Source organism: Elephantulus edwardii, unplaced genomic scaffold (assembly GCF_000299155.1).
Source record: "Elephantulus edwardii isolate Elephantulus edwardi_28Jun2011 unplaced genomic scaffold, EleEdw1.0 scaffold00116, whole genome shotgun sequence".
Classification (NCBI taxonomy): Eukaryota; Metazoa; Chordata; class Mammalia; order Macroscelidea; family Macroscelididae; genus Elephantulus; species Elephantulus edwardii.
In genome coordinates, this window is record NW_006399866.1 from 8,995,268 (window position 1) to 9,014,842 (window position 19,575).

General features: G+C 41.6%; 1 protein-coding gene and 1 pseudogene across 3 annotated transcripts in view; one reads left to right on the top strand and one right to left on the bottom strand.

Moving 5' to 3' along the window:
* Positions 1 to 19,575, top strand: part of NR6A1 (nuclear receptor subfamily 6, group A, member 1) — a 348,076-nt gene that overhangs the window by 18,203 nt on the left and 310,298 nt on the right. The window lies entirely within an intron of this gene.
* Positions 3,676 to 4,101, bottom strand: LOC102851579 (annotated as a pseudogene).

Here is a 19,575-nt window from a genome sequence, read left to right on the forward strand (position 1 = left end):
ATTTTGCTATTTTGACTGGGGTGAAATGATATCTCATAGTTGTTTTAATTTGCATCTCTCTTAGGGCTAGGGATTTTGAACATTTCTTCATGTGTTTGTTAGCCATCTGAATGTCGTCTTCGGTGAAGTGAGAACTACTTTCAACTTGACCAATAATAGTATAATGAGAAAAAAATTTAATTTGTCAAGAATTTCATTTTACTTAGCTACACAGTCAACACTCATGCAAGCAGAAGTCAAGAAGTCAAATGACATCTTGCATTGGGCAGATCAATTGTCAGATTTTTCTTTAAGGTGCAGTATGATAAAGAGCAAGGATGACACTTAAGAACTAGCCTCGGAGATCCAACATGGTGGAGGAGGCAGAGACAGTGTGGTGAGCAGTGGGAGCAGTGAACCACTTAACGCAGGGCCATTATGGCCTTCTACAGACTTCGGCTTATTGATAATTGAACACTTAAACAGTAGATGACTGGCCCTCAGTGAAGATTGAGGCTCAACAACAGGAATTCAAGGATTCCCAAGGAGGAATGGGTTAGTCTCGTGGCTCTCAACCCCCTCCTGCAGAGCCTGTGCCGTGCCACACAGCCGCTGCAGCTCCATGAGGCTTCCACAGCTGGAACCAATGGATTCCCTCACCCAGGATGGATACTGGGCACCGGCCCTCCTCAAGACTGGTACAGTGAAGCCACCACACTGCCGCAAGGTGGACTTGTTCTGGAGAGAATTCTTGGAGCCAGAATGGTGGCAGTGGGGGAAGCGGGCCACCCGCCGGCCACCCGCACAAGAGGGGCCGCGCGCCCCCAACGGCCGCCCACGCTGGAGGGGGTGCGCACCCCGCTGGCCTCCTGCATAGGAGGTGGGGGATGGGATGCATGCCCGCCATCTGCAGGTTTGGGTTTCCTTGGACAGGCCAAAGAACACGATTACCTATACAATGGATTGCCGAAAGTCACTGTGAGTCTGATGACTTTAACAGTGGCAGCATGAACAAAAGGACCCACATCCTAAATGCACCACATATTTTGTTCTCTTGAATGCTTCTGCCAAAAGATGGTTAGACCTGGGGGAAGTCTGTTCACAATTCTCAGGTTCCCTTTATCATATATAAAGGGGGAGGGCAGTGACACCTACTTCAAAATATAGGATGACCACTTATCGGGGGGGGGGGTGTAAAAGTGACAGTGCTGGAATTGGAGATACTATCCCTGACCACAGAGTCCTAAGTCAGGCGAGGGGACCAGACTGGGGTAGGGGCAATTGGAGGGGGAGTATACCAGCCAGCTCCTGGAGGGTGTTGCCCTGCTCGGGATGGGCTGTTCTCGGCCCCCGGCTCAGGGTGAGCCGTCGTGGCCCTCTGCCCAGGACGGGCTGCCCTCGGCCCCCAACTTGGGGTGAGCCATTGCAGCCCTCAGGGTGAGCTTCTCAGTCCCCAGATTGTGCCATCTGACCCCTGGGTGGGGAAGGGGGAAAAATGCCTAGGGTATCCAGAGAATGTTACCTAGGCCACCTTCTGCCACCCTTCCCCCCAGTAAACCTGAAAGCAACACCCTCAAAGCCTTTCTGTTTGTAACTCACAAGTTTGTTCTCTCTAGGTTTGCTCCCTTTCCTATAGGTAACCTTAATACTGAGTTTTACTACAGAATTGACCCTGAACCCAGTGCCAGTGACAAAAAGGAAATACAACTGACAGCTAAGGAAACAAAGGAGGATGGAGCCTCTGGGTTCAACCAGCCATCGCCACAGAACCCACCTCGGAAAGCACTTTGCAGTCCAGAGGGGAGCAAATGACAGGAAAATATCTTCTAACAGAGCAAGAAGGCAAGCAACTTTAACCCAAGATCACCAGTAAGGTGATAAAGCATCCTCCCTTCCCCCCTTTACATCTACGCCCCTGTTCAGCATGAAGAAGCCAGAGAGTCGGCATCCAATTCCCAAATCAATAAGACAGTTGGTTTAATTACCATTGGAAAATGCTTGTCATTCCTCTGTAGCATCTGGTCCCCACTGGACCCTCATCATTTCCTTCACCTGCTCCCCCCACTGACCAAACTGTGCAGCTCTGCAACTGCATCCTGGCCCATCCTCACCCTTCTGCCCCCAACCCTCACCTCCTTGTACCCTCAATATGTTTTTCCCAATAAAAGGAAAAAAACAAACAAACAAAACTAGCCTCAAACCATGTATTTCCATTTGCTTTATATGCATGTGAAAGTTATGCAATGAAACTGGAATTGAAGACTTTGAATTGTGGTGTTGAAGAGTATTGAATGAACTACTTTTGTTGTTATGTGCCATTGAGTCAATTCAGGATTCATAGTGATCCTGTGAACAGTGGCTCTGAAACCTTACCCTTTCCTGAAATCTCACCTCCTCTTTGCCCCCCAGCCTCTGAGTCAGTCATCAAAGAAGGTCTTCTGTTGTGCTGACCTTCTGGCCTACACATATTTTTCTCCAAGAACTGGCTCCTCTTAACATACGTGAGATAGTGGAACATCCTGGTTTCACTTTCTCCATAACAGACCTGTTTGTTCTCTTATCACTTAAAGGATATTAAATAATCTCTAGTACAATACACAACTCAAAGGCTTGAATTATTCTTCTGTCATCCTTAGTCATTGTCCAGCTTTCAGATACATAGCAAGCAATTGAGAAAACCATAGCTTGGCTCAGAAAAACCTTAGTCTTTAGACTGACATTTTTGGTCTTCAGCTCTCTATAGATCCTTGACACCAATTTTTCCCCCATCCAACTCGTCTTTTGATTTCCTTCCTGATTGCTCGTATTAAGGGTGTTGATTGTGGATCCAAGTAAGGCGAAATCATTAACAGCTTCACTCCTTTATATATCATGATTGGCCCAGTGATAAGGATTTCTGTTTTTGTGGATATTGAGATGCAGTGCATATTGAAGGCTGTAGTCCTTGATCTTCTACAGAAAGTGTTTCAAATCCTTCTCACTTTCAGAAGACAAGGTGTGTTAGCTGCTTAACGCATGTTGTTGATGAGTTTCCAATCCTGATGTTACATTACTCTTCATAAAGTACAGCTTCTTTTTTTTTTCCCACCTTACACTTGTTTTATTCAGGTTTGATTTTAAGAAATGTGTTGGGGAGAGGGCCCGTAGGAAAGGGTGAAGCCCATGGGGGCAGGGCCCTCCCAGATGTCTGAGGAGTGGGCAGCTCCCCTTCCCTCTCCTCCTCTTCCCTCCCCATCTAAAGGGGCTGAGGGAGAGATATAGGCAGGGGAGGGGACTGATCCCCAGTCTATGGGGGTGGTTCGGTCAGGAGAGGACTACAGATAAGAGGACCAGATTAGGGATAAATGGGGAAGGGTAGAGGACCATTTGCCAGAATCCATAGCGTTCTGATTCCAGATTGAATTAAAAAACAAACTAAACCACAAGCAGCACCCTCCCCACCTACCCCACCAGGGCTGTAGTATGAGGGGAGAAGAGGAGGGCAGCTTCACCAGTGCCATTGCTTGCTCCTGGCCAAGAGCGAGTGAAGGGCAGCGGTCCCCGACAGACTAGGGGGAGAAACCAAAGTAAAACATCAAATCGTGTAGGAGAAATCCAGCCAGGAGCTGGGCCAGACCAGGGTCAGGCTGGGGGAGGGGGCCTCTGCAGTCTCCAGGACCACTGGTGCCACTGCCGCCACCTCACGAGGGGAGTCAGTTATTTTGCCATGGCCTTGATTGCAAAACAGCGGCCTCCTCTGTCATAGCAGACAGCACTGTGATCAGGATCTCTTCTCCACAGTCATCCTTCTGCTCAATCGCCTTGCTGAGGTCTTCCTCAGGCAGACGAAGGTCCTCTTGAACCTCCCCACTGTCTTGGAGCAGTGATAGGTACCCATCCTGGATGCCAATCAGCTGGAAGTCATTCCTTTTGATGTTGGAGACATACATATTATGAGTGGAGGGGCAGATATCTTAGATGTCAGTACCAACCAGGTGGACCTTAGCATGGCCATGCTTGCCAGTCTTGGAAGTAGACATCTCTACGATTCTTACATAATGCTGAGCACTGCATTGGGAAGGTGGCAGAGGCCCCTGCATCTCCTGTCTCAAAGTCCAGATCATCTGCCATTTTAAGAGGCTTCGATTCCTACTCACACGAACACAATGACCACGTCCACTCGCCGCCTCTGCGCCCACTGCCACCGCCGCCACTGCTGCCGCTGCTCAGTACAGCTTCTTAAACGATCGATTTGGCATATCGATTGAAAAAGATATGGTTAAAAGATACATCTTTGACAAACACCTTCACCTTTCTTGATATTGAACCATTCAGTGTTTCCTTGCTTGCCTCAGGAACAGAACAGCTTCTTGGTCTAGGTGTAGGTTTCACATGAGTGCAGTCAAGTGTTCTGAGATTCCCATTCTTCTCAGTGGTAGCTGTAATTTGTTGTGATTCACACAGTCAAATTCCTACAGAAAGCACAAATAGACATCCTTGTGGTACTACTCTCTGCTTTCAGCCAAAATCCATTTGACATCACTGGTGCCACAGCTGCTTCTTAAACCCAGCTTGTATTTCTGGCAGTTCTCTTTTATACAGTTCTAGCTATTTTTGGATCGTTTTCAGTGAGATTTTACTTGCATGTGATATTAATGATATTGTTCAGTAATTTCCATGGGAATGGGAATAAATATGGATCTCTTACAGTCAGTTGACCAGGTAGCTGGCCTCCAGGTTTCTTGACACAACCTGGTGAGCATGTCCAGGCCTGCATTTGTTTGTTGAAATATGTCTATTGATATTCCATCAATTCCTGGAGCCTTGTTTTTTGATATTGCCTTCAGAGCAGCTTGAATATGCTGTAGACTGCCAAAAAAACAAACAGATCTGCTTAGAAGTATAACTTTTTTTTTAACTGAAAAGAGGAAAAATTTAGTAGCTGGTGACACAGAGGAACTCTTGTTTCAAAGATCTGGGTCAGAAGTGTTACTTTAGAAGCAAGAATTATGATACTTTGAGCATGTTACTAGGAGAAACTAGTACGTGGAGAACAACTTCAAATGTTTGGAAAAGTAGAGAGCCATTCATTCACAGAAGTGAGGAAGACCCTCATTGATATGAATTGTCACAGTGACTGCTAACAAGTGTTTAAGCACAGCAGAAATTATGAAGACGACTTAGGATCAGGCCAGATTTCATTCTGTTATATATAGTCAGCATTGGGACATTTAACTTAATAGCATATAATAACACGCACCACAAGGGTGCTGTCTAGTTTCTTTACAAGCTATTTAGTCAGCTTGCTGGGCTACAAACACCTCACATTTTCATCGTCCTAACTAGCCATGCTGTGAATTTAAAAGACCATGGCTATCCAAACCAATATAAAAGAAAATTTTTTTTAAAAACCCAAAAAACAAGCCATGGCTAGAAAAGCAATATTAAATAATTCAGTGCACCACAGTGGACATTCAAAAAGTCAAGCTTACTGCTTTCAAGTCAGAACCAGCTCATAACTGCCCCTCCAGTTTCCCCTCCCACCACCACTCAACTGTAAATCCCATGGGAGGAGATGGCTTCTGTTTCTCTTTCACTGACGACAAGAGAGAGGAGGTCTTTGGGTTACCATTTTAACTCCATGTGGACTAGGCCACTGGAACCCCCCCTAAGGTACTATAAAATGAGCAGATTTATTTTTTTTAACTAAAAACTATATTCTTAATTGTTTAAAGAACTTTGGACTTGACTTACTGATAGATAAAAAGATCACAGCTGTGGAGTTGTTTCTGATTCATAGGACTCCACTTTGTTTTTGAGAGTATAAATCTTTATAGAAGCAGGGGAGAAAGGACCTAAATTATTAGAAATGAAAAAGATAACAGCTGCTGATCATGGCAGTAATGCCTCACAAATATTTCCTGTGCCTGCCTTCCAGGCTACCACTAAGAACTTGAAGACAGAGAAAGACCAAAAAAACCTTTCCGTATGGAAATTTATGCTTGGGATCTGTAAAAAGAGCAAGGGCTATGTTGGGGTGGCCATATTTGACCTTGATCAGCTTCCCAAAGGGTAACTCCCTGTTGACAGTATCAATAACCCAAAACCAATTCCCATGAGGCCAGACATGTCCCCCCCATGCTCCTGTTCCTCTCAACACCAACCTTACTGCTTTGGTACATCCAAAATCCGATGCAGTAGCTTACAGACCCCATGGAACCATGCTGGAGAAGTCAAAAGGTTAAAATTCAGATTAATAACAGAATACAGTCAAGACAGCTCCAGAAATGTGCCGGCAAACATTTCAGCCTTGCCTTGTGGATTTTTGGCCAGTATTCCTAAATTCTCAGTCCTGTCATTGTTGGCTTCCCACCTCCATTTGTACAACAGAGGCCTCTTTCCTGCCAGAATTGGATCTCCCACCCTAGGTCTCGTCTTACATCAGCTCTCCAATTCTGCTGTAGATGTTGCTGCCATACGTGTACCTGGAGCAGGTAGGGCATCTGACATTGTTTTACTTTCTCTTCCATGGCACAAGAAGACCTGTCTGCCTCTCACTCTGGCTTGCTCACGTCAGTAGTCAGACTAGCCAGTCCCCTTGTGGATAGGCTGGCACACTCTATTTGCATATTCCCATCCATCTACAATAGCATTCTTTCTCTTCAATAATTTCTTAAGCATAAAATAGTTAATCTTTTGGCTAGTAAAGCCACTTTTGACTGATAATTAGACATCCAGAGATTTTGGAAATTAGATGGTCACTTGCCAACATAAGACTGATGCTTTTTCTTTGAGTCTCTAAAGCAAAAGTGAATGCTCCTTGGGTGGAGTCATAAATTTCTTGGTCCTTTATGTGCTCTGACTGCCTTCTTTTCTCTCCTTGGTTCCGTCTTCACTCACTTCTGGTAACAGGCTGTCTTTCTTCTGTGGAGTGGCTGGTGGATTTCAACTGCCTGCTTTTACTTAGCAACTTGAGAAGATACACACTTGTTTCTAGGGTACCTACTATCCATGTAAGTTGTTTTTAGTTGCCTTTGAGTTAACTCTGACTCATAGTGAAACCTGCCTTGATCCTTTGCCATCCTCACAGTCTCTGGTGTGCTTAAACCCGTTATTGGCAGTCGCTCTGTAAGTAAATTTTAATGATTTGTCATCTCTTGCTGACGTATCCTCTGCTTTTTCAAACATGATGTATTTGTTCACAGACTGGCCCCTGTATGTCCAAAGTATGTGTGAGGAATTCTCACCATCCGTGCTTTCATAGAAAGCAGTTAACAATACTATGTTTTAGATTAGAGCACATTAGTCTTGTTGGAGGGTCACCCTTCACTAGAACATGTTTTCTCCTACCAGCAGTGACATAACGAGAGACCAGTCTTTAAAATACTCAAGGAGTTTCATTAAAATTGTAAGTAATTTTTAGCAGTGTAGTTACCTTGCTTCCACCCAAGAGGTGCAGTTTCATCCGAGGCTAGCTGGCGTTTCTAGCATTGGCCTTCATAGTGGAAATCTCTCCTAGAATTATAACAACACTCATGAAAGCACCTAAGCATACAACTCCATAATTTTACCACCTCTCATTTTAGATAATTTCTAGATTGTGCATCCCTATCAAAATAGTACTCTAAGGAGACAAGCGTGTTCTTTTTTTCTGAAGAATTTTCTGTTTCTGTTGGAACTTTCAGCATCTGCATTTGTAAGCAAAGTCCAGTGCAGAGTAAGCCATCCGGTTGCAACTGTTTACACTAGTTCACAATGTATGAGCTACTGGTTCTGGTCAATTCATCCTTTGTGATAAGCACCAGTCATAGATTCAGGGGTCAGAAAGTCTTCCTGCATTTCAGAAGCCTAGTTCCCTAGTACTAATAGCTCACAAGTCACTGAAAATCAGACCAATAACCCCTTTTTAGCACATGTATGTGCTAGGGCAAGGATGTCTATGGAACACATTCAGGCTCAGTCTATCACTTCATTGCTGCATTCATTCACCATTACTCATCACGTGTACCCCAGGGCCACCAAGAGAGAGCATGCCTGCCCCTTTTAACTTCTAGTTCTGAGAGGAGTTCGTGATAATCATTGGCTTTACCTGCCCCTGCATTCAAAGACAGACTTGCTTGATTTTAAATTTTAAATCTTTTTTCCACTTTTCTTTGAACAAGTCTGCATTTCTCTAGGCTAGATCTTTTATCTTTTAGTATTTCCAATCAAATTATGACCAAAGGCTGAGTTACACTCCTGTAAACGTCAACACCCAATATTCATTTTGATCATACATTTTACACCAAACCATGGTATTTTAAATTTCGTTCTGTGCATTTGAAAGTTAGACAATGAATAAGACCAAAGAGGAGTCAATGTTGTTGAATTGTGGTGTTGGTAAGGAATACAGAATATCCCATACACTATCACAAGAACTTATATATGAGTAATTGGTGGTCTGGCCCACAGTCTGCCCCGGCCTAGTTTTGACTGCTGATGTTGAGCTTCTCCAACGATTTCTTCCACAAATGTAGTCAATCACTCTACCAGAAAGACTTGTTTTACACTGAAAAATTTCAGGAAGTACCAAATGAACAGAAGCCAATGATAATGAAAGAGGAAGTGGAAGCGGCATTGAAGGCATTGGCAAAAATTAAGGCTCCAGGAATCGATGTGATACCAATTGACTTGTTTCAATAATAGATGCAGTCTTGGATGCACTCACCAGTTTATCTCAGGAAATTTGGAGGACAGCTGTCTGGTCAATGGATTGGAAGAGGTCTATATTTGTTCCCATTCCCAAGAAGGGTGATCCACCTGAGTGTGCAAATTATCGAACAATATCATATATACCACATGCAAGCAAAATACTGCTGAAGATCATTAAAAAATGGCTGGAACAGTACTTGGACAGGGAACTGCCAGAAGTTCAAGCACAATTTAGAAGAGACTGTGGCACCAGGGATACCAGTGCTGATGTCAGATGGATCCTGGCTGAAAGTAAGGAATACCAGAAAAATGTCTATGTTTTATTGACTATACAAAGGTGTTTGACTTTGTGGACTTTGTGGATCATAACTAGTTGTGGCTGACATTGAGAAGGATGAGAACCTAGAGAACTTGATTCTGCATGCGGAACCTGTACCTGGATCTGGAGGCTATTGTGTGAATGGAGCAGGAGACCAGTCCATGGTTTAGAATTGGGAAGGGAGTCCGTCATGGTTGTAGTCTATCTCCATACTTGCTCAGTCTGTATGCGAAGTAAATTATACAAGAAGCTGTACTCTCTGAAGAGGAATGTGATACCAGGATTGGAGGGAGACTCATCAGTAATCTGTGTTGTGCAGATGACACAGCATTACTTGCTGAAAGTGAGGAGTATTTGAAATACTTGTTGCAGAAGATCAAGGAATGCAGCCTTTAGTATGGATTGAGCTCCAGAAAAACGAAGATTCTTACCACTGGATCAGTAGGCAGTGTCATGATGGATGGCGAGGAGATTGAAACTGTCAGCAGCTTCATCTTGCTTGGATCCACAGTTAACACCCTTGGTACGAGCACTCAGGAAATAAGGAGAGTCACTGCATTGGGAAAATAGTCAGTTAGAGACCTTTTCAAATTATTGAGTAGTGATGTCAGTTTGAGGACTAACTAAGGTGTGTCTGATTCAGGCCATAGTCTTTCCAGTTACTAGCTATGAATCTGAGACCTGTACAATAAGGGATGACAGAAAAAGAATTGACACTTTTGAGCTGTTGTGTTGGAGAAGAGCATTGGACACCCCATGGATGGCCAAGAGAATGAACAGATATGTCTTGGAGAGGGTGCAGCCGGAGTGCTTTTTGGAGGCAAGAATGATGAGGCTTTGCCTCACGTACTTTGGAGATATTGCTAGGAAGTGCTGTTCCTTGGAGGGGACATGATGTTGGGAAGGGTGGAGGGTCGGCGATGGAGAGGAAGACCCTTAACGAGGTGAATTGACATGGTGACTGCTACAGTGGGCTCTTGTGTGTCAAGAAATATGAGGATGGTGCAGGGCAGGACCGGGTTTAGATCTGTTGTTCATAGGGTTGCTATGAGTAGCACTCAACAGCACCTAACAACAACAACAATAACATCGCAAGAACCGAAATCTTTCTTGGAGGAGTAAAACTAGGTTGCACCTTTAATAACCTTTCTTTTCCTTTTTCTTGTTGTGTACCGTCGAGTCAGAGCCGACTGGCAAAGGAGGAGAGTGCCCCTCCTCCAACAGAGCATCTGGTGGATTTGAACCATGCACCTTCAGGGTTGCAGCACAACTTCCTACCACCAGAGCTCCTTAAAATAGCATGTTCCCCCCTCCCCCTTTTTCTTTTAGGTTGCACCTTTAGAGGCTGTTGTTAAGTAACATCAAGTTGTAACTGACGCACATCTTACCTTTGGTGGGTTTTTGTTATGTGCCTTAGAGTCAACTACAACTCATAGCAGCTCTATGAACAACAGATCTAAACCATTCTCTATCCTGTGCCATCCTTACTTACTCCTCTGACACACCTAAGTTATTAGTCACTATGTCATTCTTTCTTCAGTCTTCCTCTCTTTCTCTAACCCTTCACCTTTCTAAGCATGATGTCCTCCTTTGAGAACTGACTCCTCCTGACAACATGCCCAAAGTATGTAGACAGAGTTTTAGTAATTTTCAACTTTCAGATACATAATAAGCAATTAAGACCATGGCTTTTGTCCCCAATGGAGAGAGATTAAAAGGCATTCCCTTTGAGAACAGGAACTAAACAATGATGCCCACTATCACCTCTCCTATTCAATATTGTATTGGAAGTCTTAGCAATAGCAGTAAGAGAAGGAAATAAGAGGTATTCAAATTAGCAAAGAGGAGGTAAAATTATCTCTCTCTGCAGATGCTATGATCGTATACTTAGAAAATCCTAAAGACTTAGTAAGAAAACTACCGGGCATAGTTGACCAATTCAGCAAAGTGGCAGAATACAGGATCAACATACAGAAATCAATTGGATTTTTCTATAGTGACAACAAAGAGAATACAGAACTGGAGCTAAGAAAAACAGTACCCTTCACAGTAGCTAATCACAAGATTAAATACTTGGGAGTAAACCTAACCAGAAGCACAAAGGACCTATTTAAAAAAAAATGACAAAACATTACTACAAGAAACAAAGAGACCTGGAGAAGTGGAAGAATATCCCTTGCTCATTGATAAGAAGACTCAGTATTGTGAAATTGACAATACTGTCAAAGGCAGTTTACACGTTCAGTGCAATCCCAATACAAATACCAATTCCATTCTTCAAAGAGATGGAAAGGCAATCTCCATTTTCATTTGGAATGGAAAGAGGCCCCAAATAAGCAAAGCACTCCTTAAAAAGAGAAACAAGGTAGGTAGCGTCTGACTCCCTGATTTGAAATCCTACTCCACTGCCATGGTGGTCAAGACAGCATGGTGCTGGTATAATAACAGATACATAGATCAGTGGAATAGAATTGAGAACACAGAAATCAGCCCATCTACCTATGGTCAACTGATTTTTGACAAGGAGATGGAATCAATTAAGTGGGTAAATGACAGCCTTTTAACAAATGGTGTTAGCAAAATTGGAAAACCATCTGCTGAAAACTCAAGCAAGACCCACACCTCACTCCATACATACAAACCAACTCAAAGTGGATTAAGGACCTAGACTAAAACCAAGGACTAGAAAACTTCATTAGAGAAAAGCTTGGAAGAACCCTAGAAGCCCTAATCTACCACATAAACAGTCTTCCAAGCATTCGGAAAAACCTACAGTCAGGAGAGGATAAAATAGATTAATTTGACCTTCTAAGAATCAAATTCCTATGCACATCCAGAAACTTCTCCAACAGGGTAAAAAGGGAAGCCACAGATTGGAAAAAAAAATTTGGTAATGACTTGTCAGATAAGAGACTTACATCTAGAATTTATAAATTACTTGAGCACCATAACAAGATAAAGGTAAATAATCCAATTGAAAAATAGGCACAGGATATGAACGGACACTTCACCAAAGAAGACATTCAAATGGCTGACAACCACATGAAGAAATGTTCAAAATCCCTAGCTCTAAGAGAGATGCACATCAAAACAACTATGAGTACCATCTCACCCCAGTAAGAGTTAGCAAAATTTAACAGAATAGCAAGCAACAAATGCTGGCGAGATTGTGGAGAAACTGGAACCCTTATTCACTGTTGGTGGAAGTGTAAAATGGTGCAACCACTGTGGAAGGCAGTGTGGTGCTTTCTCTAAAAGTTGCAAATAGACCATTTGACCCAGCATTCCACTCCTGGGAATATACCCCAAAGAGACCATAACTGCCACCCAAGCAGATATATGCACACCCATGTTTATTGTGACTTTTCACAGTAGCAAAGAGTTGGAAACAACCTAAGTGCCCATTAACAAACAAATGGATAGAGAAGCTGTGGCACAGTCACACAATGGAATATTACGCTGCATTAAAAAACAAGGAACTCATGCAGTATTATTAAAAAATGGGTGACCCTGGAGGACATTATGCTCATTGGAATAGCTCAGTCACAAAAGGACGAATACTACATAGTGCCATTGTTGTAAAATGGGACTGACATTGGGGTTGGGGGAGACTGAGAAAGATGGGCTAAATAATGTATACTGCATTGAAACAGATGAGGGAGAAAACTTTAAAAGGGATATGTGATTAGGTATTTTTGTCATGACAGAAGTCCAGAATGACGGCTACATAGTGGAGTGGACCTGGTGGGGAGAGGGCAGGGATTGTAAAACAATGAAAGAATTTTTCTTTTACTTTTCAAAGATAAAGAGTGTACTGGGTGGGGAAGGGTGGGCAGGGGGAAAAGTGCAACAATGAGTGAATGGAAATCCAAAGTCTGTAAATTTTCATTAAAATTAATAATAATAAAAAAAAGGCTCAAGCATATCAGGGACAGTGAGGATGGCATAGGATAGAGCAAGATTCAGTTATTTTGTTCATAGGGTCTCCATGAATTGTAGATGACTCTACAGCATGTAACAACACATAGAGGAAACAGTCTATCTGTAGCACATTTCCCATTCCTAATACATTCAGATAATCCTGTAAGTCTTAACATACTCTTTTTTCATTCTAATTTCATTTTAGGCCTCTACATAGAAGAACACAAAACCCTTCTTTCTAAAGAACCATTGTAGTTGTACTTATGTCCCTAAATGAGGCTGCTACTGCTTCTGTGGATTTCTGGTTTTTCACTGTCAGTGCTGCTACTTGTGTTGATCCTACTCTGTCTCAAGCAGGATTTTCTTACCCAACTGAAACTCGCATTTTCTGCCTCTGAACCTCCTCAGTTTAAGCCTGACAGGATGACAAGACTGACTCATCCACTCATTAGCAGTAGCAGGGGAATCAGGTGTGCATCACAGCGTTTTGGTGCAGAGATTTCTAGCTTACCAGATATCACTTATAGCAATAATCTCTGAGTACAGGTGTTCCTTATTTCACTAGCCTCATTCTGTCAGTCTTTAAAGTGTTATTAATCTTTAGCACTTTAAGGAGATCTTTGGCAGCAGATTTACCCAATGCAGTATGTCATTTCTGGTCTGCTGCTTCCATGGGTGTTGATTGTGGATTCAGTAAGATGAGATCCCCGACAACTTCAATATTTCTTCCATTTATTATGATGATGTTTATTGGCCCATTTATGAACTTTTTTTTAAATTGGAAAGAGCTCATCTTAGTGCCATTGAGTCAAAACCAACTCAAAGCTGACCATCCAGCAGGATTTTATAGATTGCAAATTGCACAGGAGGAGATTGTCTCTCTTCCTCATGAGGAGCTGCTGGTGGGTTTGAACTTCCTGTCTTTGAGTTGGGAACACAATTCCTTACCTACTAGGCCACAAAGCTCCTAAAAAGTTGGAAGAATGAGCCTTGAAATTGTTGCTTTAGGATCTCAAGGTAAGATAAGATGTCCTCTAGTAGTATCTCACGTGATAAAACCTGAAGTTTGAGCTAGCAGTATCATACAATTTTAATTGTTTTTTTAATTCGTTTTTACATTTATATAGTAAAACTAGCCTGTTGTTGATAGGTGCCATCAAGTTGAATACAACTTGTTTTGTACAGGTCTTCTCAGTTGCTTGCTGTGCATCTGAGAGCTGGACAGTGAATTGGAATGACAAATGAAGAATCAATGCCTTGGAATTGTGGTGCAGGAGAAGAGTATTGCATATCCCGCTGACTGTCAAGAGAATCAACAGGTCTGTCCTGCAGAGGGTGAAATCAAATTGCTTCATGGAGACAAGGATTTTGAAATTTCGTCTCAATATACTTTGGGAATGTTGTCAGGAGGCACCAGGCCTGAGAAGGACATCATGCTTGGAAGGGTGGAGGCTCAGCACAGAAGAGGAAGATCCTGGATGAGATGGATTGACACAATGACTGTGGCAGTGGTGTCAAGTGTGTCAGAGACAGTTTGGTTCAGAATAGGGCAAGGTTCAGAGCCTTTGTTGATAAGTTCACTCTAAGCTGAAGTTGACTTGACTGCACATAGCAACAAAGTTATGTGTTTCTGTGTCTGTGTGAATGAAATTGGCATAATGAAAGAAAAAAGTAGTAATGGATGATAGGAATTGGAGTCTGATATCCCTAAGTATTCGAAGTGCAATACGGTAGCTGTTCTGTAAGAAAAAGGGCAGTGTTCTGTGAAAGACGGTCTTGGAAACTCAATGGAGGTTGTTAGGAGTTGTAGTTAACTTGATAGCTATGAGATGTTTTTTGTGTGGTTTTTGTTTGTTTGTGGTTGTTTTTTTTGTCAGTCTAAAATGAAGGTGTACCTGACTAATTCAGGCTGCAGTATTTTGCTATAGTAGTAGCAAAAAAAAAAGGCTGTAGTCCCTTGCTATACATTTGAATGTAAATAAGGATGACAGAAGAATTGATGATGCCTTTAAGTTGTGATATTGATAAGAGTGCTCAATAGCCATAGATTGTGAGAAGAACAAACAGAAATGTTTTGTAAAAAGTGCAGCCAGTGTGCACCTTAGAGGCAAGGATGGTGAAGCTCTCTCTATCTCACATACTTGGGCATGGCCACCAATGATCTTGTTGAGAAGAGCTATTTCCTGGAAAGAGACAGCATGCCTGGAAAAGTGGAGGAAAAGAGAGGAAGTCTGAACAAGATGGATTGACACAGTGACTGCAGCAGTGTCTTTAAGTATGTCAAATGATGAGGATTGGACAGGGCTTGGATTTATTGTTTATAGGATCACTATGAGTCATACTTGACTGAACCTAAGAACAAGAAGTCCAAGTAATAATATAACCTCTAAAATTTTGAGTTTTGCCTAGAATTATTTCTTTAATCTGGTAACAATTTCCTCAACCCCTGAATCTTTAGGAAAAAACCCTACACATCTTTAGAAAAAAGCTAAAGTAAGTAGTTTAGTAGACAAACTGCAGAGATAAGAGTGATAATGAAAATTATTCCATTGAACTGATTTTTAATGATGTAGTGTTAGAATATGACCTTGAAGGTAGATTATGGTTTAAATGATTATTTTGTGTGTGTATGTATGTGGTTGAGGGGGAATGGTTAATGATGGTTGCCAGGACTTAGAATAAAGTCTTAAGATGAGTCAGTGTAAAAAAAAAAAAGATGAGTCAGTGTGTGAGAAACCTAGGGCAGCGTTCTTACTTTGGTGAAGTTACTTAACATTTCTAAGTCAGTTTCATTATCTACAAAATCAGTATCACCTATTTCATAGGTAAGTATGCCTGTTCACTGAAATGAAACTCACACATTGAAAATAGGTTTGCTAAATAGCCAGTTTCTCCAGTATCAATAAACGGAAATCTACCTGATCTAATTACTGGAATTTGTTGACTCCTCAGTAACTGCTGTGGAGTTGACCCTGACTCACGGGGATCCCAGGCCTAACAATATCAGAACTTTACGATCCATAGAGTTTTCATTAACTGATTTTCAGTAGCTTTTCTTTCTAGTCTGTCTTAGTCTGAAAGCTCTGCTGAAACTTCTATTCAGTATCACAGAAACATGTAAGCTTCTATTGACAGGCAGTGGTGGCCCAGCTTGATGTATATTACTAGAATCAAATCTGAGTTTCTTGAATGAAAGGCAAGAATTATATCGCTCAACCACCACTACCCTCCTCTTCCCTTCATCACTAGTTTTTTCTCTTCTCACCAATTTTCTGTACCCATCTTTACCTCACAGTCTGTGGCCGAAAGCGAGGCTGTATCTTTTTTTCTACCAGAGGTCTTCATTCTGCTCCAGTTGTTTATTATCCTAAGTAGCAGAGAACTCAGGTTGAATGAAATTGAACATTGTGATAAATTGTCTAAATAAAAAAAATTTTTTGGTAGAGAATTAGCTCTTTGGAGATCTGACCATTTGGTAGGTTGATTTGAAAAAAATGTGCTTAGAGAATGAAATCAGTAAATTCCTGATTGTGGCTAACCTTGAGGAGAATGGGAATCCCAGAACACCTGACTGTGTTTATGTGAAACCTATAATTGAACCAGGAAGCAATCCTCAGAACAGAGCAAGGAAACACTGGTTTCAAATTCAGGAAAGGAGTGCGTCAGGGATGCATCCTATCTCCATACCTTTTCAATTTTTATGCAAAACAGATCATTCAGGAAGCTGGCATTTAGAGGAGGAATGTGGCATCAGGATTAGAAGACAGGTCATCAACAACCTACATTATGCAGATGACACAACCTTGCTTGGTGAACCTGAGGAGGACTTGAAGTGCTTACTGCAGGACTGTAGTCTTAAATATAGATTGAAGCTGAACATCAAGAAAACAGATTCTCAGCACTGGTCCAGTTGACAGCACCATGATAGGTGGAGAAGAGATTGAGAATGTTAACAGTTACAGCTTGCTCAGCTCCACAGTCAACACACTTGGCACCAGCAGTCAGGGAATCCAAAGACAAATTGCATGGGGAAAATCTGCTATCAGGGATCTCTCCAGAATACTGAGAAGCAGTGATGTCAGTCTATAGAATAAAGTACACCTGAATGAGACTATGGATGTCATAGTTACTTGCTCTGCATCAGAGAGCTGGACAGTGACTAAGGATGAGAGAAGAATCAATGCCTTCCAAATTGTGCTGGGGAAGAGTCTTGATCATACCATCGACCTCCAAGAAAACAAATAGGTCTGTCTTGGAGAGAGTGAAACCAAGTCTCTCCTTGTAGGTTAGGATTTTGAAGTTCCATTTTACATAATTTGGGCTTGTGGCCAGGAAAGACTGGTCCTTGGAGAAAGACATCATGCTCAAAAAGGTGGAGGGACAGTGCAGGAGAGGAAGACCCCGGGATACAGTAACTGGGGCAATTGGGGTTGGTGTATTGAAATTAGTGAGACTGGCTCAGGACAGGGAAGGGTTCAGATCTGCTGAATATGGGGTTGCTATTAATCACAGGTGACTTGATGGCAGATAACAATAACAACATAGGATAGGTGGACTGGAATACATATTCATTTAATGTTTCTTGAAGCACTCCTCAGGGAACTAGGAATCAACCATTATTCTCAGAGATTCCCTTACTTCTGGACATGTTGGATCTTAGCAGATGATGAATTGATCAAGGCCAGTTTATAGACAACCTGATGACTCCCCTTTCACTAAAGTACTATTGAATTTGCTCAATTGAAATACCATTTTTTAGAGTGGTCTTAACCCTGTAATAAAATGACCCTGCCTTCTTTGTGGTACTCTTTCCTTGTTTTTGCTGTTATGTACCATTGACTTGGGACCAACTCATGGCTGACCCTCCAAGCGGGTTTTCAGAGGCAGTTTGCCGTACAGGAGAAGATTGTCCATATTTCTCCCAAAGAACACCTGGTGAATCCTAACTGCGTGTGTTCTGTTGGATCACTTTTCTTGAGAATCGGAATAAATAGGAATCTCTTCCAGTCAGTTGTCTTGCAGGTAGATTTCTGTTCACAAGCTGGTGAGCACATCCAGGGCTTGGAGACTTGGTTTTTTCCAGTGCCTTCAAAGCAACTTTATTCTTTTTTATTACCTTTGGTTCTTGATTATTTGCTTCTTTCTGAAATGGTTTCACGTTAGCCAGTTCTTTTTGGTACAGTAATCTTTTAACACGTTCCGGCAAATGACATAGGAAAAAAAATGTGTTTCTAAGCACGGTTGTCAATTTAAAAATGTGTGGCAATGTGTTAATGTATTCCTTCCATGATCTTTTGATGCTTCCTGACTCATTTGATATTTTACCCATAGCATCTTTTAATTTGCAACTTGAGTCTTGAATTTGTTCTTCAGTTCCCCCAGCTTGAGAAATGTGAAGTGAGTTCTTCCCTTTTAATCTTCAAACTCAAGCTTTTTACACATTTCATTATAATACTTTGTTTTTCTTTTAAGCTGCCAATGGAAATCTTCTCTACAGCTCTTTGATTTAATTTCTTTCCTTTGTTTTGGTGTTCAGAGTCTCCTCTGACATCCCTTTTGGTCTTCTTACTTTCTTTGTAATCTTTTGCTTTCTTCATAGGTTGATATTCTTGTGGTCTGTATTAAGTATTCAATGCTTCAAACTTGTCCTTTAGTTGGGTTTGAAATTCAAGTGGGATAGACTCAGCGACACATTTGGGTTTTGTGGATTTATTTTAATTTTCTTTAACATTATTTTGAATTTTTTAAAAACTTTTTTCTTTTTCATTTTGAACTTTTATTACTAAGTAGTTGGTGGTCTTTTCCACAGTGAGTAATTGGCCTCATTTTCACAGCTGATACTGGTGCTTCTCCAATGGTTCTTTCCACAGATATAGTCAGTCTCATTCCTGTGTAGTTTGTCATGTGAGGTCCATGTGTATAGTCATTATTTGGATTTTTTATAAAGAGATTTGCAGTGAATAAATCACTGATTGTACAAAATGTCATTTTATCTAGAGCTCCATCTCTTTCACCAAGTCCGTAATTTTCAACCACCTACTGGTCTTTCTTCTCATTTTTACTTGGATGTAACTGCCATCTTTCTGTGAAAAGCAACACTTTAAAAAAAATCTTGGTTTTTGTTGGTGTTGTCAAGAGTATATACAGCAAAAATAAACATCACTTTCAAGTTTCTACATGTACATTTCAGTGACATTGATTACGGTCTTCTGGTTGTAAAACCATTCTCACCCTCATTTTCTGATTTGTTCTTTCTCTATTAACTCAAACTATTCTCTATTCTCTATTAACTCTATAAACTCATAAAATTACTATGTAATGGTCCATAAATTTACTATCTAATTTACTCTGCCCCAGAATTTACTGTTAATTAATTGTATTTTATTGTTTTGTGTGTGTGTGTGTGTGTGTGTGTGTATACTGTCAAATTGGATATGACTGGTACAGAAGGAGACTGCCCCTCCTCCAACAGAGTATTTGGTGGATTCAAACCACGTACCTCTGGGATCACAGTGCGGCTTCTTGCCACTAGGCCAACAGAGCTCCCTTGTACAGTCTTTCTTTTGTGGAACACTTGATGGATTTGAACCATGGGATATTGTAGCTGATGTTAGATGGATCTTGGCTGAAAGCAGGGAATACCAGAGGAATGTCTATCTGTGTTTCATTGACTATGCAAAGGCATT